The sequence below is a fragment of the Oncorhynchus keta genome, unplaced genomic scaffold (assembly GCF_023373465.1).
Source record: "Oncorhynchus keta strain PuntledgeMale-10-30-2019 unplaced genomic scaffold, Oket_V2 Un_contig_3009_pilon_pilon, whole genome shotgun sequence".
Lineage (NCBI taxonomy): Eukaryota > Metazoa > Chordata > Actinopteri > Salmoniformes > Salmonidae > Oncorhynchus > Oncorhynchus keta.
Genome location: NW_026286891.1, coordinates 17,501 through 41,557, shown reverse-complemented (window position 1 = coordinate 41,557; position 24,057 = coordinate 17,501). Strand labels below are relative to the sequence as shown.

The following is a 24,057-nucleotide window of genomic DNA, read 5'->3' as shown; positions in this document are numbered from 1 at the left end:
GTCGGGCTGCATCACAGTGTTCTACAGGAGCACCATCGAGAGCATACTGTCGGCTGCATCACAGTGTTCTACAGGACCACCATCGAGAGCATACTGTCGGGCTGCATCACAGTGTTCTACAGGACCACCATCGAGAGCATACTGTCGGGCTGCATCACAGTGTTCTACAGGACCACCATCGAGAGCATACTGTCGGGCTGCATCACAGTGTTCTACAGGACCACCATCGAGAGCATACTGTCGGGCTGCATCACAGTGTTCTACAGGACCACCATCGAGAGCATACTGTCGGGCTGCATCACAGTGTTCTACAGGACCACCATCGAGAGCATACTGTCGGGCTGCATCACAGTGTTCTACAGGAGCACCATCGAGAGCATACTGTCGGTCTGCATCACAGCCTGGTACGGCAACTGTTTTTGGACTGAAGCTGCAGAGATCGATGAAAAAAATGGCACTTCTGCAGCCAATATCTTATTCATCAATCAGCTAAAATCTTATTCATCAATTTAGTGTCGTTTTGAAGCATTATATGGCCTGGTATGATGGAGCATTGTTCAGTTATACAGTTTAAATACATTATTTTTTTAGCTTTTGCCCAAAGTCGACCTTTAAAACAACTGTACAGTGTTTCCAGGTTTCTTTGAAATATGACCTATAACTAATTGCAATTCATGAGTTTTATTGACAAATGAATTCATAGGAAAGATTGGCTATTTGGAGAATCTCAAATATAAAATATATTTGGATTTGTTTTACACTTTTTTGGTTACTACATGATTCCATATATGTTATTTCAGGGTTTTGATGTCTTCACTATTATTCTACAATGTAGAAAATAGTAAAAAATAAAGACAAACTATGAATGAGTAGGTGTTGTAAAACTTTTGACCGGTAGTATAGTCCTCTTTCCCCGCCTTTAAATACCCCTCTATATAGCCCTCAATGTGTGTGTGTGTTTAAATATTATTGTGGGGTCCAGAAGTGACAACAAAAATGACAAACTGTGAACATTTTGTCAGTCCCCACAGAGTCAAATTATACTTCTAGAGGGTTTAGGGTTAGGGGTTAGAATTACGGGTTAGGAGCTAGGCTTAGTTTTTAGGGTTAGGTTTGGGAACAGGATTTTGAATGGGACTGAATTGTGTGTCCCCACAATGTTAGTTATACAAGACTGTGTGTCTCACCGTGCAGCTGTTTCCCTCTACGTAACTGACAGCTGGCAGAGAGTTCTTAGCGTAGATGGAGATGATCACCTGACTTCCTGTCTGATGCCAGTCGAACCTGCACGGGACCACTGTCTTACCTAAGCACACACAAACACACACAGGGTCAGCTTCACACACAACAATGTACACACACACACAGGGTCAGACTCTCACACAGACAGGGTCACACTCACAGACAGACAGTTCCAACAATCCAACTGTATTCCAACCCCCTGTATTCCATATCCAACCCCTGTATTTCAACCCCTGTATTCCTTATCCAACCCCTGTATTCCATATCCAACCCCCTGTATTCCATATCCAACCCCTGTATTCCATATCCAACCCCTGTATTCCATATCCAACCCCTGTATTCCATATCCAACCCCCTGTATTCCATATCCAACCCCCTGTATTCCATATCCAACCCCCTGTATTCCATATCCAACCCCCTGTATTCCTTATCCAACCCCTGTATTCCATATCCAACCCCTGTATTCCATATCCAACCCCCTGTATTCCATATCCAACCCCTGTATTCCATACCCAACCCCTGTATTCCATACCCAACCCCTGTATTCCATACCCAACCCCTGTATTCCATATCCAACCCCTGTATTCCATACCCAACCCCCTGTATTTCAACCCCCTGTATTCCATATCCAAACCCTGTATTCCATATCCAACCCCCTGTATTCCATATCCAACCCCCTGTATTCCATACCCAACCCCCTGTAAATCCAACCCCCTGTATTCCATACCCAACCCCCTGTAATTCCAACCCCCTGTATTCCATATCCAACCCCCTGTAATTCCAACCCCTGTATTCCATACCCAACCCCTGTAATTCCAACCCCCTGTATTCCATATCCAACCCCTGTAATTCCAACCCCTGTATTCCATATCCAACCCCCTGTATTCCATATCCAACCCCCTGTAATTCCAACCCCTGTAATTCCATACCCAACCCCTGTAATTCCATACCCAACCCCCTGTAATTCCAACCCCTGTATTCCATACCCAACCCCTGTAATTCCAACCCCCTGTATTCCATACCCAACCCCCTGTAATTCCAACCCCCTGTATTCCATACCCAACCCCCTGTAATTCCAACCCCCTGTATTCCATACCCAACCCCCTGTAATTCCAACCCCCTGTATTCCATACCCAACCCCCTGTAATTCCAACCCCCTGTATTCCATACCCAACCCCTGTAATTCCAACCCCCTGTATTCCATATCCAACCCCCTGTAATTCCAACCCCCTGTATTCCATATCCAACCCCCTGTAATTCCAACCCCTGTATTCCATATCCAACCCCCTGTAATTCCAACCCCTGTATTCCATATCCAACCCCCTGTATTCCATATCCAACCCCCTGTATTCCATATCCAACCCCCTGTATTCCATATCCAACCCCTGTATTCCTTATCCAACCCCTGTATTCCTTATCCAACCCCCCTGTAATTCCATATCCAACCCTGTATTCCAACCCCTGTATTCCACATCCAACCCCTGTATTCCTTATCCAACCCCCTGTATTCCAAATCCAACCCCCCGTATTCCATATCCAACCCCCTGTATTCCTTATCCAACCCCTGCATTCCATATCCAACCCCTGTATTCCATATCCAACCCCTGTATTCCATATCCAACCCCTGTATTCCATATCCAACCCCTGCATTCCATATCCAACCCCTGTATTCCATATCCAACCCCTGTATTTCAACCCCTGTATTCCATATCCAACCCCTGTATTCCTTATCCAACCCCTGTATTCCTCATCCAACCCCCTGTATTCCAACCCCTGTATTCCAACCCCCTGTATTCCATATCCAACCCCTGTATTCCAACCCCTGTATTCCAACCCCTGTATTCCAAATCCAACCCCCTGTACTCCAACCCCTGTATTCCATATCCAACCCCTGTATTCCATATCCAACCCCTGTATTCCATATCCAACCCCTGTATTCCAAATCCAACCCCTGTATTCCAAATCCAACCCCTGTATTCCATATCCAACCCCCTGTATTCCATCCCCCTGTATTCCATATCCAACCCCTGTATTCCAACCCCCTGTATTCCATATCCAACCCCCTGTATTCCAAATCCAACCCCCTGTATTCCAAATCCAACCCCCTGTATTCCATATCCAACCCCCTGTATTCCAACCCCCTGTATTCCATGTATCTGTCCAGTGTGTTTCTAAAACAGATGGAGACAGACACTCAAGAGTGTGTCCCAATAATCTAGGTTCAACCAAAGTGTGCACTTGTTCACTTCCCTTCATGGATTTGAAAGGAAATTACCGGAATATGGAAAGTGCTTCTAGCCAATGCCTTCCATCAGTCCGATGGTTTTAAATGTGTGGGGAGTGGTGAACGAGGCACAGAAAGGAGAGATTGTTGGAACTCAACCTCTAGCATGCTCTCTGGAACAGACCCCTGACCCCCGAACCCTACCCCACCAACTCCCGACCCACCAACCCCGAACCCACCGACCCCACCAACCCCGAACCGACCCACCAACCCCGACCCACCGACCCACCAACCCCGAACCCACCGACCCCACCAACCCTGAACCCAACAACCCCGATCCAACTGACTCACCAACCCCGAACCCACCGACCCACCAACCCCGACCGACCCACCAACCCCGACCGACCCACCAACCCCGAACCCACCGACCCCACCAACCCTGAACCCAACAACCCCGAACCCACCGTGTCTTTCTTTCTCCAGAGGTGGTTGCCACGGCTACAGCCCTCCTGTGAGAGGAACGTGTTGAAGTCTGACGTTTTCTTCTTGCAACAACTCCAGTACTTCATACTGGGAACACACACACACACACACACACAACGACACACACACACAACGACACACAACGACACACACACACACACACAAACGACACACACACACACACGCACGCACACACAACGACACACACACACACACAACGACACACACACACACACACACAACACCACACACACACAACGACACACACACACACACACACACACACACACACACACACACACACACAACAACAACACACACACACACGACACACACACACACACACACACACGACACACACACACACAACGACACACACACACACACACACACACACACACACACACACACACACACACACACACACACACACACACACACACACACACACACACAACGACACACACACACACACACAACACACACACACACACAACGACACACACACACACACACACACACACACACACACACACACAACAACACACACACACACGACACACACACACACACACACACACACACACACGCACACACGCACACACACACAAACAACACACACACACAACGACACACACAACAACACACACACACAACGACACACACACACACACACACACACACACACACACACACACACACGACACACACACACACACACACAACGACACACACACACACACAACGACACACACACACAACGACACACACACACAACGACACACACACACAACGACACACACACACACACACACACACACACCACACACACACACACCACACACAACGACACACACACACACACACACACACACACACACACACACACACACACACACACACACACACACACACAACGACACACACACACACACAACAACACACACACACACACACAACGACACACACACACACACACACACACACACACAACGACACACACACACAACGACACACACACACAACGACACACACACAACGACACACACACACACAACGACACACACACACACACACACACACCACACACACACACACACACACACACACACACACACACACACACACACACACAACGACACACACACACACACACACAAAACACACACAAACACACACACACGGATTCAAGCACAACACACACACACACATACACAGGATTAACTAACTACAAATCTGAAGGGAAAAAGCAGTCAGGAATATGTTATTGGCATCTTTGTAGCTTTAAGGGATTTGCAGTGGTCCTTCTGTGGCTCAGTTGGTAGAGCATGGCGCTTGTAACGCCAGGGTAGTGGGTTCGATTCCCGGACCACCCATACGTAGAATGTATGCACACATGACTGTAAGTCGCTTTGGATAAAAGCGTCAGCTAAATGGCATATATTATTATTATTATATATTATTATTATTATTATTTTATTATTATTATATTAGTTAATCATTAACAAGCAAACACAGCTCGTCATTAGCTAGCAAGCACAGCTAGTCATTAGCTAGCAAGCACAGCTAGTCATTAGCTAGCAAGCACAGCTAGTCATTAGCTAGCAAGCACAGCTAGTCATTAGCTAGCAAGCACAGCTAGTCATTAGCTAGCAAGCACAGCTAGTCATTAGCTACTCATTAGTAAGTCATTAGATAGTAAGTACAGCTCATCATTAGCTACGCATTAGCTATCAAACACAGCTAGTCATTAGCTAGTAAGCACAGTAAGTCATTAGCTAGCAAGCACAGCAAGTCATTAGCTAGGAAACACAGCTAGTCATTAGCTAGTAAGCACAGCAAGTCATTAGCTACTCATTAGCGAGTCATTAGCTAGCAAGCACAGCTAGTCATTAGCTACATTTAGTCATTAGCTAGTAAGAATAGCTAGTCATTAGCTTACAATCACAGTAGTCATTAGATAGCTAGTTATTAGCGAGCAAGGACAACTAGCCATTAGCTAGCAAGCACATCTAGCCATTAGCTAGCACAGCTGTAGACAGAAGATGATGTACTCTTTGTGGTGTGTGTCAGTTGTATACGTACCCTTCATGGAAGATGGGTACTCCAGCGTGGAAGAGACACAGTTGGTCATTGCTGGCAGGGCCCTCAAAGCTTCGGGCACAGCCTCCATTCTTACACAGTGTCCCTACCTTCACCACATCATCATCCTCATCTAGAGAACAGACAAAAACTAGTTACTGTCCTGTCCTGATGTAATGAAGACTAGTTACTGTCCTGATGTAATGAAGACTAGTTACTGTCCTGATGTAATGAAGACTAGTTACTGTCCTGTCCTGATGTAATAAAGACTAGTTACTGTCCTGATGTAATGAAGACTAGTTACTGTCCTGATGTAATAAAGACTAGTTACTATCCTGATGTAATGAAGACTAGTTACTGTCCTGATGTAATGAAGACTAGTTACTGTCCTGATGTAATGAAGACTAGTTACTGTCCTGCTGTAATGAAGACTAGTTACTGTCCTGATGTAATGAGGACTAGTTACTGTCCTGATGTAATGAAGACTAGTTACTGTCATGACCTGATGTAATGAAGACTAGTTACTGTCATGACCTGATGTAATGAAGACTAGTTACTGTCATGACCTGATGTAATGAAGACTAGTTACTGTCATGTCCTGATGTAATGAAGACAAGTTACTGTCCTGATGTAATGAAGACTAGTTACTGTCCTGATGTAATGAAGACTAGTTACTGTCCTGCTGTAATGAAGACTAGTTACTGTCCTGATGTAATGAGGACTAGTTACTGTCCTGATGTAATGAAGACTAGTTACTGTCCTGATGTAATGAAGACTAGTTACTGTCATGACCTGATGTAATGAAGACTAGTTACTGTCATGTCCTGATGTAATGAAGACTAGTTACTGTCATGTCCTGATGTAATGAAGACTAGTTACTGTCATGACCTGTCCTGATGTAATGAAGACTAGTTACTGTCCTGTCCTGATGTAATGAAGACTAGTTACTGTCCTGATGTAATGAGGACTAGTTACTGTCCTGTCCTGATGTAATGAAGACTAGTTACTGTCATGACCTGATGTAATGAAGACTAGTTACTGTCATGTCCTGATGTAATGAAGACTAGTTACTGTCATGACCTGTCCTGATGTAATGAAGACTAGCTACTGTCCTGTCCTGATGTAATGAGGACTAGTTACTGTCCTGATGTAATGAGGACTAGTTACTGTCCTGATGTAATGAAGACAAGTTACTGTCCTGATGTAATGAAGACTAGTTACTGTCATGTCCTGATGTAATGAGGACTAGTTACTGTCCCGATGTAATGAGGACTAGTTACTGTCCTGATGTAATGAAGACTAGTTACTGTCATGTCCTGATGTAATGAAGACTAGTTACTGTCATGTCCTGATGTAATGAAGACTAGTTACTGTCATGTCCTGATGTAATGAAGACTAGTTACTGTCATGTCCTGATGTAATGAGGACTAGTTACTGTCCTGTCCTGCTGTAATGAAGACTAGTTACTGTCCTGTCCTGCTGTAATGAAGACTAGTTACTGTCCTGATGTAATGAGGACTAGTTACTGTCCTGTCCTGATGTAATGAAGACTAGTTACTGTCATGTCTTGATGTAATGAAGACTAGTTACTGTCATGTCCTGATGTAATGAGGACTAGTTACTGTCCTGTCCTGATGTAATGAAGACTAGTTACTGTCATGTCCTGATGTAATGAGGACTAGTTACTGTCCTGTCCTGCTGTAATGAAGACTAGTTACTGTCCTGTCCTGCTGTAATGAAGACTAGTTACTGTCCTGATGTAATGAGGACTAGTTACTGTCATGACCTGATGTAATGAAGACTAGCTACTGTCCTGATGTAATGAGGACTAGTTACTGTCATGTCCTGATGTAATGAAGACTAGTTACTGTCCTGTCCTGATGTAATGAAGACTAGTTACTGTCCTGTCCTGATGTAATGAGGACTAGTTACTGTCATGTCCTGATGTAATGAAGACTAGCTACTGTCCTGATGTAATGAGGACTAGTTACTGTCCTGATGTAATGAGGACTAGTTACTGTCCTGATGTAATGAGGACTAGTTACTGTCCTGATGTAATGAAGACTAGTTACTGTCATGACCTGATGTAATGAAGACTAGTTACTGTCATGTCCTGATGTAATGAGGACTAGTTACTGTCATGTCCTGATGTAATGAAGACTAGTTACTGTCATGTCCTGATGTAATGAGGACTAGTTACTGTCCTGATGTAATGAAGACTAGTTACTGTCATGTCCTGATGTAATGAAGACTAGCTACTGTCCTGATGTAATGAGGACTAGTTACTGTCCTGATGTAATGAGGACTAGTTACTGTCCTGATGTAATGAAGACTAGTTACTGTCATGACCTGATGTAATGAAGACTAGTTACTGTCATGTCCTGATGTAATGAGGACTAGTTACTGTCATGTCCTGATGTAATGAAGACTAGTTACTGTCATGTCCTGATGTAATGAGGACTAGTTACTGTCCTGTCCTGATGTAATGAAGACTAGTTACTGTCATGTCCTGATGTAATGAAGACTAGTTACTGTCCTGATGTAATGAAGACTAGTTACTGTCATGTCCTGATGTAATGAGGACTAGTTACTGTCCTGATGTAATGAAGACTAGTTACTGTCATGTCCTGATGTAATGAAGACTAGTTACTGTCCTGATGTAATGAAGACTAGTTACTGTCCTGATGTAATGAGGACTAGTTACTGTCCTGATGTAATGAAGACTAGTTACTGTCATGTCCTGATGTAATGAAGACTAGTTACTGTCATGTCCTGATGTAATGAGGACTAGTTACTGTCATGACCTGATGTAATGAGGACTAGTTACTGTCCTGATGTAATGAAGACTAATTACTGTCCTGATGTACTGAAGACTAGTTACTGTCATGACCTGATGTAATGAAGACTAGTTACTGTCCTGATGTAATGAAGACTAGTTACTGTCATGTCCTGATGTAATGAAGACTAGTTACTGTCATGTCCTGATGTAATGAAGACTAGTTACTGTTATGTCCTGATGTAATGAGGACTAGTTACTGTCCTGATGTAATGAAGACTAGTTACTGTCATGTCCTGATGTAATGAAGACTAGTTACTGTCCTGATGTAATGAAGACTAGTTACTGTCATGTCCTGATGTAATGAAGACTAGTTACTGTTATGTCCTGATGTAATGAAGACTAGTTACTGTCCTGATGTAATGAAGACTAGTTACTGTCATTTCCTGATGTAATGAAGACTAGTTACTGTCATGTCCTGATGTAATGAAGACTAGTTACTGTCATGTTCTGATGTAATGAGGACTAGTTACTGTCATGTCCTGATGTAATGAAGACTAGTTACTGTCCTGATGTAATGAAGACTAGTTACTGTCCTGATGTAATGAGGACTAGTTACTGTCCTGATGTAATGAAGACTAGTTACTGTCATGTCCTGATGTAATGAAGACTAGTTACTGTCCTGATGTAATGAAGACTAGTTACTGTCATGTCCTGATGTAATGAAGACTAGTTACTGTTATGTCCTGATGTAATGAAGACTAGTTACTGTCATGTCCTGATGTAATGAAGACTAGTTACTGTCCTGATGTAATGAAGACTAGTTACTGTCCTGATGTAATGAGGACTAGTTACTGTCCTGATGTAATGAAGACTAGTTACTGTCATGTCCTGATGTAATGAAGACTAGTTACTGTCCTGATGTAATGAAGACTAGTTACTGTCATGTCCTGATGTAATGAAGACTAGTTACTGTTATGTCCTGATGTAATGAAGACCAGTTACTGTCCTGATGTAATGAAGACTAGTTACTGTCCTGATGTAATGAAGACTAGTTACTGTCATGTCCTGATGTAATGAAGACTAGTTACTGTCATGTCCTGATGTAATGAAGACTAGTTACTGTCATGTCCTGATGTAATGAGGACTAGTTACTGTCCTGATGTAATGAAGACTAGTTACTGTCATGTCCTGATGTAATGAGGACTAGTTACTGTCATGTCCTGATGTAATGAAGACTAGTTACTGTCATGTCCTGATGTAATGAAGACTAGTTACTGTCATGTCCTGATGTAATGAGGACGAGTTACTGTCCTGTCCTGATGTAATGAAGACTAGTTACTGTCCTGTCCTGCTGTAATGAAGACTAGTTACTGTCCTGATGTAATGAGGACTAGTTACTGTCCTGTCCTGATGTAATGAAGACTAGTTACTGTCCTGATGTAATGAAGACTAGTTACTGTCATGTCCTGATGTAATGAGGACTAGTTACTGTCATGTCCTGATGTAATGAAGACTAGTTACTGTCATGTCCTGATGTAATGAAGACTAGTTACTGTCATGTCCTGATGTAATGAGGACGAGTTACTGTCCTGTCCTGATGTAATGAAGACTAGTTACTGTCCTGTCCTGCTGTAATGAAGACTAGTTACTGTCCTGATGTAATGAGGACTAGTTACTGTCCTGTCCTGATGTAATGAAGACTAGTTACTGTCATGTCCTGATGTAATGAAGACTAGTTACTGTCATGTCCTGATGTAATGAAGACTAGTTACTGTCATGACCTGATGTAATGAAGACTAGTTACTGTCATGTCCTGATGTAATGAAGACTAGTTACTGTTATGTCCTGATGTAATGAAGACTAGTTACTGTCATGTCCTGATGTAATGAAGACTAGTTACTGTCATGTCCTGATGTAATGAAGACTAGTTACTGTCATGTCCTGATGTAATGAAGACTAGTTACTGTCATGACCTGATGTAATGAAGACTAGTTACTGTTATGTCCTGATGTAATGAGGACTAGTTACTGTCCTGTCCTGATGTAATGAAGACTAGTTACTGTCATGACCTGATGTAATGAAGACTAGTTACTGTTATGTCCTGATGTAATGAGGACTAGTTACTGTCATGTCCTGATGTAATGAAGACTAGTTACTGTCCTGATGTAATGAAGACTAGTTACTGTCCTGATGTAATGAAGACTAGTTACTGTCCTGATATAATGAAGACTAGTTACTGTCCTGTCCTGTCCTGATGTAATGAAGACTAGTTACTGTCCTGTCCTGTCCTGATGTAATGAAGACTAGTTACTGTCATGTCCTGTACTGAGGTAATGAAGACTAGTTACTGTCATGTCCTGTACTGAGGTAATGAAGACTAGTTACTGTCCTGATATAATGAAGACTAGTTACTGTCCTGTCCTGTCCTGATGTAATGAAGACTAGTTACTGTCCTGTCCTGTCCTGATGTAATGAAGACTAGTTACTGTCATGTCCTGTCCTGAGGTAATGAAGACTAGTTACTGTCATGTCCTGTACTGAGGTAATGAAGACTAGTTACTGTCCTGATATAATGAAGACTAGTTACTGTCCTGTCCTGTCCTGATGTAATGAAGACTAGTTACTGTCCTGTCCTGTCCTGATGTAATGAAGACTAGTTACTGTCATGTCCTGTCCTGAGGTAATGAAGACTAGTTACTGTCATGTCCTGTACTGAGGTAATGAAGACTAGTTACTGTCATGTCCTGTACTGAGGTAATGAAGACTAGTTACTGTCCTGATATAATGAAGACTAGTTACTGTCCTGTCCTGTCCTGATGTAATGAAGACTAGTTACTGTCCTGTCCTGATGTAATGAAGACAAGTTACTGTCATGTCCTGTACTGAGGTAATGAAGACTAGTTACTGTCATGTCCTGTACTGATATAATGAAGACTAGTTAATGTCATGTCCTGTACTGAGGTAATGAAGACTAGTTAATGTCATGTCCTGTACTGAGGTAATGAAGACTAGTTACTGTCATGTCCTGTACTGAGGTAATGAAGACTAGTTACTGTCATGTCCTGTACTGAGGTAATGAAGACTAGTTACTGTCATGTCCTGTACTGAGGTAATGAAGACTAGTTAATGTCATGTCCTGTACTGAGGTAATGAAGACTAGTTACTGTCATGTCCTGTACTGAGGTAATGAAGACTAGTTAATGTCATGTCCTGTACTGAGGTAATGAAGACTAGTTAATGTCATGTCCTGTACTGAGGTAATGAAGACTAGTTACTGTCATGTCCTGTACTGAGGTCATCTCTGAGGCGAGGAGAAGATGAGAGGAAAAGGGAGGAGAAGGAGAGGATGCTGACATGAGAAAGGAGGAGGGGTAGTGTCCCTACTTGTCTTGTCAGTAAGAGTATCCTCAGACAGCTTCAGTTTCTCCAGAGCCTGTCTCAGAGAGGGAGAGATCTTCTGCTGTAGTCTGACCACTGGCTCATCTGGACTGGAGACAACAACATAAACATCAACAAACAATAACAACAAACATTAACAACAAACATTAACAACAAACAATAACAACAAACAATAACAACAAACATCAACAACAAACAATAACAACAAACAATAACAACAAACATTAACAACAAACATCAACAACAAACAATAACAACAAACAATAACAACAAACATCAACAACAAACAATAACAACAAACAATAACAACAAACAATAACAACAAACATCAACAACAAACATCAACAACAAACAATAACAACAAACAATAACAACAAACATTAACAACAAACATTAACAACAAACAATAACAACAAACAATAACAACAAACAATAACAATAACAACTAAGAGAAGCAATGTGACTACATAATGAATGTCCCGATGTCACCGCAAAGAAAATACCAGGAGGGCTTTGAAGAGCCTGACATCTAACCCCTGACCTACCTGGGTCTGCGTATGGACTCCAGGGGTTTGGGAGCAGAGATGGTGAACTCTAACCCCTGACCTACCTGGGTCTGCGTATGGAGTCCAGGGGTTTGGGAGCAGAGATGGTGAACTCTAACCCCTGACCTACCTGGGTCTGCGTATGGAGTCCAGGGGTTTGGGAGCAGAGATGGTGAACTCTAACCCCTGACCTACCTGGGTCTGCGTATGGACTCAGGGGTTTGGGAGCAGAGATGGTGAACTCTAACCCCTGACCTACCTGGGTCTGCGTATGGAGTCCAGGGGTTTGGGAGCAGAGATGGTGAACTCTAACCCCTGACCTACCTGGGTCTGCGTATGGACTCCAGGGGTTTGGGAGCAGAGATGGTGAACTCGCTGAACTTTGGTTTGAGGTCTCAGCTCTCTCCTTGTCTTCCGATGACGGCACGTCTGGTTTCACAGGCTCAGGAGGCTTCTCCTGGTTGTAGGGGGCCTTTGGTGCAGCCCTGCTCTCACACACACACACACACACACACACACACACACACACACACACACACACACACACACACACACACACAGTATAGTTACTACCTAACCCTAAGACCCTGACAAACACAGCAGTAAACTAACTCTCGTGTAAACAGTGTGCTGGCTTAGCATATAGTCTCCCTGAACCTGCCTCCGACTGGGCTTCAGGTGAACAAAGGGTCCCTCTACCTCACTCTCATGACTGCCCGTTTGACAACCTACAAAATAAAATGGATCCTATTGGATAGCACCATTGGCAACATTTCAAGCTAGCTGTGGAGTGAGACTAAGGTAAGCTCTGATCTCCGTTACATCCAGACATAGCCCATCCCTCTGTCAAATTTAGTGGCCTTCATAGGGAATTAGGTATGTTGAAAATATTACAGTATTCAAAAAATAAATAAAAACATCTGGATATCAGGTGAGTCATTTTTGGGTGTCAACTTCCTTGCTTGCGACAAGAGAGCGAGAGAGAGAGCGAGGGCAAGAGAGAGAGAGAGCAAGAGAGAGAGAGAGAGAGAGAGCAAGAGAGAGAGAGCAAGAGAGAGAGAGAGAGAGAGAGAGAGAGAGAGAGAGAGCAAGAGAGAGAGAGAAGCGAGAGAGAGCGAGAGAGAGCGGGAGCAAGAGAGAGAGAGAGCAAGAGAGAGCAAGAGAGAGAGAGAGAGAGAGAGCAAGAGCAAGAGAGAGAGAGAGAGAGAGAGAGAGAGAGAGAGAGCGAGGCCCTCTGCTTGTGGGTGAGAGGCTAGAGAGGAACAGGGGCCGGCGTGTGAGACAGTCTGTGGCAGGGATGGAGAGAGAGAGAGAAAGTAGCCGAACCGATGGGCTAGTTAGAAAAAATGAGTCACTGCCATAGGTTATCCGTCATACCATCTGGTAGTGCCTGTCATGACTGCATCAAATCGTTGTAAAGGTAGCTGGCTACACAGCTAGCTAGCAAGCCTAATCAAGGTAATTTTGCTGCACTGCCCTTGTCAACAACAACTCCATTCATATGAAACAGTAGCCTAACTGTCGGTTGACCATGTCACCCTACTCATTTAGCTCATTTAACTCCATCATTATTATGCCACGTTTAACTGGTTAGAAAACTCCCTCTTTATTAGATCAACACATGGAACCTCTTGACTGTAGTGGTGCTGACTAGTGGTGCTGACTGCTGACTGTAGTGGTGCTGACTGTAGTGGTGCTGACTAGTGGTGCTGACTAGTGGTGCTGACTGTAGTGGTGCTGACTAGTGGTGCTGACTAGTGGTGCTGACTGTAGTGGTGCTGACTGTAGTGGTGCTGACTAGTGGTGCTGACTAGTGGTGCTGACTGTAGTGGTGCTGACTAGTGGTGCTGACTGTAGACTGTAGTGGTGCTGACTAGTGGTGCTGACTCTAGTGGTGCTGACTAGTGGTGCTGACTGTAGTGGTGCTGACTGTAGACTGTAGTGGTGCTGACTAGTGGTGCTGACTAGTGGTGCTGACTGTAGACTGTAGTGGTGCTGACTGTAGACTGTAGTGGTGCTGACTGTAGACTGTAGTGGTGCTGACTGTAGACTGTAGTGGTGCTGACTGTAGACTGTAGTGGTGTAGACTGTAGACTGTAGTGGTGCTGACTGTAGACTGTAGTGGTGCTGACTGTAGACTAGTGGTGCTGACAGTAGACTGTAGTGGTGCTGACTGTAGTGGTGCTGACTGTAGACTGTAGTGGTGCTGACTGTAGTGGTGCTGACTGTAGTGGTGCTGACTGTAGTGGTGCTGACTGTAGACTGTAGTGGTGCTGACTGTAGTGGTGCTGACTGTAGACTGTAGTGGTGCTGACTGTAGACTGTAGTGGTGCTGACTGTAGTGGTGCTGACTGTAGTGGTGCTGACTGTAGACTGTAGTGGTGCTGACTGTAGTGGTGCTGACTGTAGACTGTAGTGGTGCTGACTGTAGACTCTAGTGGTGCTGACTGTAGACTGTAGTGGTGCTGACTGTAGACTGTAGTGGTGCTGACTGTAGACTGTAGTGGTGCTGACTGTAGACTGTAGTGGTGCTGACTGTAGACTCTAGTGGTGCTGACTGTAGACTGTAGTGGTGCTGACTGTAGACTGTAGTGGTGCTGACTGTAGACTGTAGTGGTGCTGACTGTAGACTCTAGTGGTACTGACTGTAGACTGTAGTGGTGCTGACTGTAGACTGTAGTGGTGCTGACTGTAGACTGTAGTGGTGCTGACTGTAGACTCTAGTGGTGCTGACTGTAGACTCTAGTGGTGCTGACTGTAGACTGTAGTGGTGCTGACTGTAGACTCTAGTGGTGCTGACTGTAGACTCTAGTGGTGCTGACTGTAGACTCTAGTGGTGCTGACTGTAGACTGTAGTGGTGCTGACTGTAGACTGTAGTGGTGCTGACTGTAGACTGTAGTGGTGCTGACTAGTGGTGCTGACTGTAGACTGTAGTGGTGCTGACTGTAGACTGTAGTGGTGCTGACTGTAGACTGTAGTGGTGCTGACTAGTGGTGCTGACTGTAGACTGTAGTGGTGCTGACTGTAGACTGTAGTGGTGCTGACTAGTGGTGCTGACTGTAGACTGTAGTGGTGCTGACTGTAGACTGTAGTGGTGCTGACTAGTGGTGCTGACTGTAGACTGTAGTGGTGCTGACTGTAGACTGTAGTGGTGCTGACTAGTGGTGCTGACTGTAGACTGTAGTGGTGCTGACTGTAGACCAGACATGGACGTTAGGCTTTTTAATCCGGCCCGCCGAACTTGTCCAAATTATAGTAAAAACCTCCTTTTTTCCCCTTTCCCTGCAATGCCCACGTTTCCCCAATAGATGGCGCACTCAAAACACATTGACCGTTGTTGGAGTGGCGCGTATTTCTCTTTAGTTCACTTTAATTTTCACTTCTTTCACGTCACCATTAAGCCATTCTGTGAAAATGAGCGGACCAAAGAGAAGGAAAGTGGACAGCGAATGCCGAGTGTTTAATAAGGAGTGGACAACAAAATACTTCTTCACTGAACCGATCAACGGCTGTATGTCTGATATGCCAAGAAGCTGTTGCGGTTTTCAAAGAGTACAATATCAGCCGTCACTTTGCCACGAAGCATGCAAACTATGCTAGCAAGCAGTCAACACAAGAACGGGCGGCTACTGCTCAGAGGTTGGCAGCTAATTTACAGAGTCAACAGAACTTGACTCAACAAAAGCCCATCACAGATCCAAGTTAACTGACCAACACCTCAGATCTGTCCTGAGAATTGCCACAACAAAACTAACTCCAGACTTTGATGCACTGGCAAAAAAGGGAGACCAACAACACTGTTCCCACTGAAATGGTGAGTTTTTCTGCTGTGTTATGAAAAAATGCATATGGAAAGTTTGGAAGTGCGTCTTTTAATTAAGAGCAATGCGCATTTACGCACAGCAGCGGTACAGTAGCTTAATTAACACGCCGCACATCGCTCTTAATTTAAATTTTCAGCTGCAGGTAGGATATTTAATACAGCCTATGTCTGTGTGCTTGGCAACGATACACGTGTACTGTTTGCGCGTGAAGGCGAGGGCGTCCGTGGCGAGTTTGTAGAGCGCGCGGTCAGGACAATCCATCCATGATTTTGCGGAGTTTAACACAAGTAGATATTATTGAGCTTGAGTATTTCGTTGTGTAATAATATGTTTTGAATGTTGAAAGTGATTCCATTTTTCAATAAATGTTGATTTCTTTAACTTTGCACCTTCGATTGAAACTTATTAAAAACAGACGCAATCTTGATAAATCACAGTGCGTATGTTATTTTAATCTATTTACATTTCCTCCTCCCAGTATCTGCGAAATAGTATGTAAATGCCATATCTTGCATATTCCTTGAGACAAATTTATTAACAGTTAATAAATTGGGTTGTAGTGTTCTTACTGTGCTATGAGGTTTGCACACACTACATTTAATGCTTTAGTATATCCGGCCCAAACACTCCCTCCAAATGCTCCTGGCCCGGCCCCTCTGTCAAATTTGAGAACCCATTGTGGCCCGCGAGTCAAAAAGTTTGCCCACCTCTGCTGTAGACTCTAGTGGTGCTGACTCTAGTGGTGCTGACTCTAGTGGTGCTGACTCTAGTGGTGCTGACTCTAGTGGTGCTGACTCTAGTGGTGCTGACTCTAGTGGTGCTGACTCTAGTGGTGCTGACTCTAGTGGTGCTGACTCTAGTGGTGCTGACTCTAGTGGTGCTGACTCCAGTGGTGCTGACTCTAGTGGTGCTGACTGTAGACTGTAGTGGTGTAGACTGTAGTGGTACTGACTGTAGTGGTGTAGACCGTAGTGGTGTAGACTGTAGTGGTGTAGACTGTAGTGGTGTAGACTCTAGTGGTGCTGACTGTAGACTGTAGTGGTGTAGACTGTAGTGGTGTAGACTGTAGTGGTGTAGACTGTAGTGGTGTAGACCGTAGTGGTGTAGACTGTAGTGGTACTGACTGTAGTGGTACTGACTGTAGTGGTACTGACTGTAGACTGTAGTGGTGTAGAATGTAGTGGTGTAGACTCTAGTGGTGTAGACTCTAGTGGTGTAGACTCTAGTGGTGTAGACTCTAGTGGTGTAGACTGTAGTGGTGCTGACTGTAGACTGTAGTGGTGTAGACTGTAGACTGTAGTGGTGCTGACTGTAGTGGTGTAGACTGTAGTGGTGTAGACTGTAGTGGTGTAGACCGTAGACTGTAGTGGTGTAGACTGTAGTGGTGTAGACCGTAGTGGTGTAGACCATAGACTGTAGTGGTGTAGACTGTAGTGGTGTAGACCATAGACTGTAGTGGTGTAGACTGTAGTGGTGTAGACTGTGCTGGTGTAGACTGTAGTGGTGTAGACTGTAGTGGTGTAGACCATAGACTGTAGTGGTGTAGACCGTAGTGGTGTAGACCATAGACTGTAGTGGTGTAGACCGTAGTGGTGTAGACCATAGACTGTAGTGGTGTAGACCGTAGACTGTAGTGGTGTAGACTGTAGTGGTGTAGACTGTAGTGGTGTAGACTATAGACTGTAGTGGTGTAGACTGTAGTGTGCATACATACGTAGAATGTATGCACACATGACTGTAAGTCGCTTTGGATAAAAGCGTCTGCTAAATGGCATATATTATTATTATTATATATTATGGTGTAGACTGTAGTGGTGTAGACTGTGCTGGTGTAGACCGTAGTGGTGTAGACCATAGACTGTAGTGGTGTAGACCGTAGACTGTAGTGGTGTAGACTGTAGTGGTGTAGACTGTAGTGGTGTAGACTATAGACTGTAGTGGTGTAGATTGTAGTGGTGTAGACTGTGCTGGTGTAGACCGTAGTGGTGTAGACCATAGACTGTAGTGGTGCTTTGATACACATGGCTATGGAGCAATGTCAACATAGATAATGTAATGACCACTTACTGCTGGGATAACCTGCCATTCTGTCATGACATTCTGTCATTGTCATGACAACAAAAAGGTTAACTTACAGCAATGCTGAGGAAGTCAGAGAAGTCTGTGGTTCTCCTCTTACAGCACGACCAACCCTGGAAAGGAGACAGACAGGAGGTTGTCAGAGAGAGACCTGCCCTGAAGAGACAGACAGGAGGTTGTCAGAGAGAGACCAGCCCCGGAGAGGAGACAGGAGGTTGTCAGAGAGAGACCAGCCCTGAAGAGACAGACAGGAGGTTGTCAGAGAGAGACCAACCCTGGAGAGGAGACAGACAGGAGGTTGTCAGAGAGACCTGCCCTGAAGAGACAGACAGGAGGTTGTCAGAGAGAGACCAACCCTGGAGAGGAGACAGACAGGAGGTTGTCAGAGAGAGCCCAGCCCTGAAGAGACAGACAGGAGGTTGTCAGAGAGAGACCAGCCCTGAAGAGACAGACAGGAGAATGTCAGAGAGAGACCAGCCCTGAAGAGACAGACAGGAGGTTGTCAGAGAGAGACCAGCCCTGAAGAGACAGACAGAAGGTTGTCAGAGAGAGACCAGCCCTGAAGAGACAGACAGGAGGTTGTCAGAGAGAGACCAGCCCTGAAGAGACAGACAGGAGGTTGTCAGAGAGAGACCAGCCCTGAAGAGACAGACAGGAGAATGTCAGAGAGAGACCAACCCTGGAGAGGAGACAGACAGGAGGTTGTCAGAGAGCCCAGCCCTGGAGAGGAGACAGACAGGAGGTTGTCAGAGAGAGCCCAGCCCTGAAGAGACAGACAGAAGGTTGTCAGAGAGAGACCAGCCCTGAAGAGACAGACAGGAGAATGTCAGAGAGAGACCAACCCTGGAGAGGAGACAGACAGGAGGTTGTCAGAGAGACCTGCCCTGAAGAGACAGACAGGAGGTTGTCAGAGAGAGACCAGCCATGGAGAGGAGTCAGGAGGTTGTCAGAGAGAGAGACCAGCCCTGAAGAGACCGACAGGAGGTTGTCAGAGAGAGCCCAGCCCTGGAGAGGAGACAGGAGGTTGTCAGAGAGAGACCAGCCCTGGAGACAGACAGGAGGTTGTCAGAGAGAGAGACCAGCCCTGAAGAGACAGACAGGAGGTTGTCAGAGAGAGACAAGCCCTGAAAAGACAGACAGGCAGAGAGAGACCAGCCCTGAAGAGACAGACAGGAGGTTGTCAGAGAGAGACCAGCCCTGAAGAGACAGACAGGAGGTTGTCAGAGAGAGACCAGCCCTGAAGAGACAGACAGGAGGTTGTCAGAGAGAGACCAGCCCTGAAGAGACAGACAGGAGGTTGTCAGAGAGAGACCAGCCCTGAAGAGACAGACAGGAGGTTGTCAGAGAGAGACCAGCCCTGAAAAGACAGACAGGAGGTTGTCAGAGAGCCCAGCCCTGGAGAGGAGACAGACAGGAGGTTGTCAGAGAGAGCCCAGCCCTGAAGAGACCGACAGGAGGTTGTCAGAGAGAGAGACCAGCCCTGAAGAGACAGACAGGAGGTTGTCAGAGAGCACAGCCCTGGAGAGACAGACAGGAGGTTGTAAGAGAGAGACCAGCCCTGAAAAGACAGACAGGAGGTTGTCAGAGAGCCCAGCCCTGGAGAGGAGACAGACAGGAGGTTGTCAGAGAGCTCAGCCCTGAAGAGACCGACAGGAGGTTGTCAGAGAGCCCAGCCCTGGAGAGGAGACAGACAGGAGGTTGTCAGAGAGAGACCAGCCCTGAAGAGACAGACAGGAGGTTGTCAGAGAGAGACCAGCCCTGGAGAGGAGACAGGAGGTTGTCAGAGAGAGAGACCAGCCCTGAAGAGACAGACAGGAGGTTGTCAGAAAGAGAGACAAGCCCTGACGAGACAGACAGGAGGTTGTCCGAGAGAGTGAGTATGTGTGTATTCCTTTTACCTTCAGTGCATCGTGGAACACAGGAACTCCAGGGTGGTGGGTACAGGCATCTAATGAGGGAGACAGAGAGAGACAGAGAGAGAGAGAGAGAGAGGGGGAGACAGAGAGACAGAGAGAGAGGGGGAGACAGAGAGAGAGATGGAGACAGAGAGAGAGATGGAGACAGAGAGAGAGGTAGAGACAGAGAGAGGGGGAGACAGAGAGAGAGGTGGAGACAGAGAGAGAGGGGGAGACAGAGAGAGAGGGGGAGACAGAGAGAGAGATGGAGACAGAGAGAGGGAGACAGAGAGAGATGGAGACAGAGAGAGAGAGAGTAGAGACAGAGATGGAGACAGAGAGAGAGATGGAGACAGAGAGAGAGAGGTAGAGACAGAGAGAGGTAGAGACAGAGAGAGAGGGGGAGACAGAGAGAGAGATGGAGACAGAGAGAGGGGGAGACAGAGAGAGAGATGGAGACAGAGAGAGAGAGGTAGAGACAGAGAGAGGGGGAGACAGAGAGAGAGATGGAGACAGAGAGAGGGGGAGACAGAGAGAGGGGAGACAGAGAGAGGTAGAGACAGAGAGAGGGGGAGACAGAGAGAGAGATGGAGACAGAGAGAGAGAGGTAGAGACAGAGAGAGGGGGAGACAGAGAGAGATGGAGACAGAGAGAGAGAGGTAGAGACAGAGAGAGGGGGGAGACAGAGAGAGATGGAGACAGAGAGAGAGAGGTAGAGACAGAGAGAGGGGGAGACAGAGAGAGGGGGAGACAGAGAGAGATGGAGACAGAGAGAGGGAGACGGAGAGAGGGGGAGACAGAGAGAGAGATGGAGACAGAGAGAGAGAGGTAGAGACAGAGAGAGGGGGAGACAGAGAGAGAGATGGAGACAGAGAGAGGGAGACGGAGAGAGAGCCTCATTACTTCCTTATTTCATTTGCACACACTGTATACAGATTATTACAGTGTTATTGACTGTACATTTGTTTACTCCATGTGTAACTCTGTGTTGTTGTTTTTGTCGCACTGCTTTGCTTTATCTTGGCCAGGTCGCAGTCGGAAATCATAACTTGTTCTCAACTGGCCTACCTGGTTAAATAAAGGTGAAATAAAAATAAACAACATGAAAACGGTAGGCTCTCCCTCCCTCAGTTATACACATCAACAACAACAAGATCAACAACTAATGCTAGCCAGAGCAAGATGAGCTAAAATCTAACGAAGGAACTTTAGATGAACCCTCTCAAAAGTACCCAAGCTAACTGGCTAAAGCTGGCTAGCTAACTACTTCCAGACACAAATGAGAAAACACTGACCATTTTACTTGCCGTAGCAGAGCTGGTTATCTAGAGCGTTCTTAACTAACCTACGTTTACTGTGCTATTCAGACGAAAGTGCTCTGAAATCAGAGCAGATTCCAGACTGAATTTACAAATTCAAGAGATATGCTAACTGGGTAACTCAACTTCTTGCTAGCTAACCAAATGATAACTGCATCTCTAGTTGTGTAACGTTATAGCCCCCGGAAGGAAAACAATATGACGGGGGAAAGTCACGATCACTCATTCACTCCTCAGATGGCATCCTTCTAGCAGTTAGCTAGCTAACGCTGAATTTTTCTCTACATGTATGGAATTTACTTTTCTTTTGTAAAAGTTTTCCCCCAGTCCAGCAGGTGGCGACAACAAAACCTGAGTGTAGTTCGACATAAAAAGAAGAAGATTCACACGTCATCACGTAGAGGCAGCACGACGTATTCTAATCCTATTTTGAATATTCGATGAGGGCTGTTGACGTCAGCCGCACGTAAATTCAACGTATAGATGCTATGCTTACCAGCCTCAACTATGAATATGTATAGCCATCTTCAGATATAAAGTGTTTTTTTTTTTTTATTTTATCAAAATTCCCGGGGTGTCACTTGTCCTACTTAAATCCGAACACTAGTAACAATTTAAGCATTAAGAAACTTTCATTCGATTAAATACAACCTCACGTAGCGAATAAGCCCTTTTACATACAACCATTCCCGGTTTTGGGTGGACGAAATGGGCCACATGCTGGAGGGAGACATATTTCTGCCGCGTCTCTTCCTCGATACGTGGTGTTGAAATTACGTACAGCCACGTTAGTGCTTTGAAAACTGCATCGAAGTGTCGGCGCTTCGCTAATCAAACCACCCCGTCACTGATGAAATGACAACGATATAGTCCCCTAAACGGATATTCACGTTTAATAAAGAGAGTACTTGTTAACGTGGCTAGCAACAGTAGCTACTGGAGACCGACGTTAGTTACTGTACTGTAAGCGAAGAATCACAACATTCACATGAGACAAATTACAACAGGTGTAGACTACATCGAAATACCGACATAGGAGCCCTTCCCACCGATTCAGATGTTTAAAAATACATATGAACAAATCCTAAATAGCAAGAAGAGGAGTAAACTACAGGGTGTAAGTTACAAGGGGACAGATCAATGGGCAGGGTAAAATGACTAGGCATCACGTTTGATATTGTTCCACGTGTTAGCTCGTTGTAATAGTACAGATGAATAAATGCTTTTATCGCCAAACGGAGCATGTCGCTTTATGTGGTTTCAAGTTAACGCTAGGCTAACGTTGGCTAGCTTACCCTCGGGGTTGTTGTCCGCCTCAAAACGTTGACCACATCCTTTGTTGTAACACAGAAGCGACATTGGTACAAGCAACAAGTTACATCAAACCCCACTGTAAACGGATAAACCGATGAATTAAAGATAAAGATGTCGGGGATAAAAGATGTGCTGGAACTAGTAGCCTGACAACTTATCCGTGCATCCGTTCTCCGATACTTCCGGAAATGGCCGATGTGACTCGGGAAACATCGACGACAACGACCGCTTCGTTCAATGTCAAGAAATCTTGGCGTTGCGTTTCTTTCTGATCAAGTGACAGTATTGAAGAAAGTAGACTGTCATTCTGTCCGTTTAATGTTAAACCATTTTGGCAGTTACACTCTGACAATACAATGCTTATGAACTATTCTCAGCTTTAAACTACCAAATTAAGAAACAGCAACGTGAGTATGCGCAATGGGGGGAAAAATAATCAAAATAGGCTCGCTATTGTCTTATATGGTTTGCGAGCCTACTAAGCATTGCTAGCGAGTGCCTCAAATGGGGAATAATCATCAGAACATTTACATCATAATTCTTCCTACTACTGATACACTATTTATACATAAGTATGAGGACACCACATCACATTAGTGGATTCTGCTATTTCAGCTAAACCCGTTGCTGGCAGGTGTATACAATAGAAACACACAGCCATGCAATCTCCATAGACAAACATTGTCAGTAGAATGGCCTGAAGAGCTCGGTGACTTTCAGAGTGGCACCGTCATAGGATGCAACCTTTCCAACAAGCCATTTCATCACGTCTGCCCTGCTATAGCTGCCCCAGTCAACTGTAAGTGCTGTTATTGTGAATGTCTTGGCACAACAATGGATCAGCCCTTAAAGTGGTCGGCCACACAAGCTC

At 45.2% G+C, this 24,057-nt stretch overlaps 1 pseudogene; it reads right to left on the bottom strand.

Moving 5' to 3' along the window:
- The window catches only part of LOC127923577 (cysteine and histidine-rich domain-containing protein 1-like), a 31,171-nt pseudogene extending 7,672 nt beyond the window's left edge, over window positions 1-23,499 (bottom strand).
- Between the last annotated feature and the right edge of the window lie 558 nt (window positions 23,500-24,057).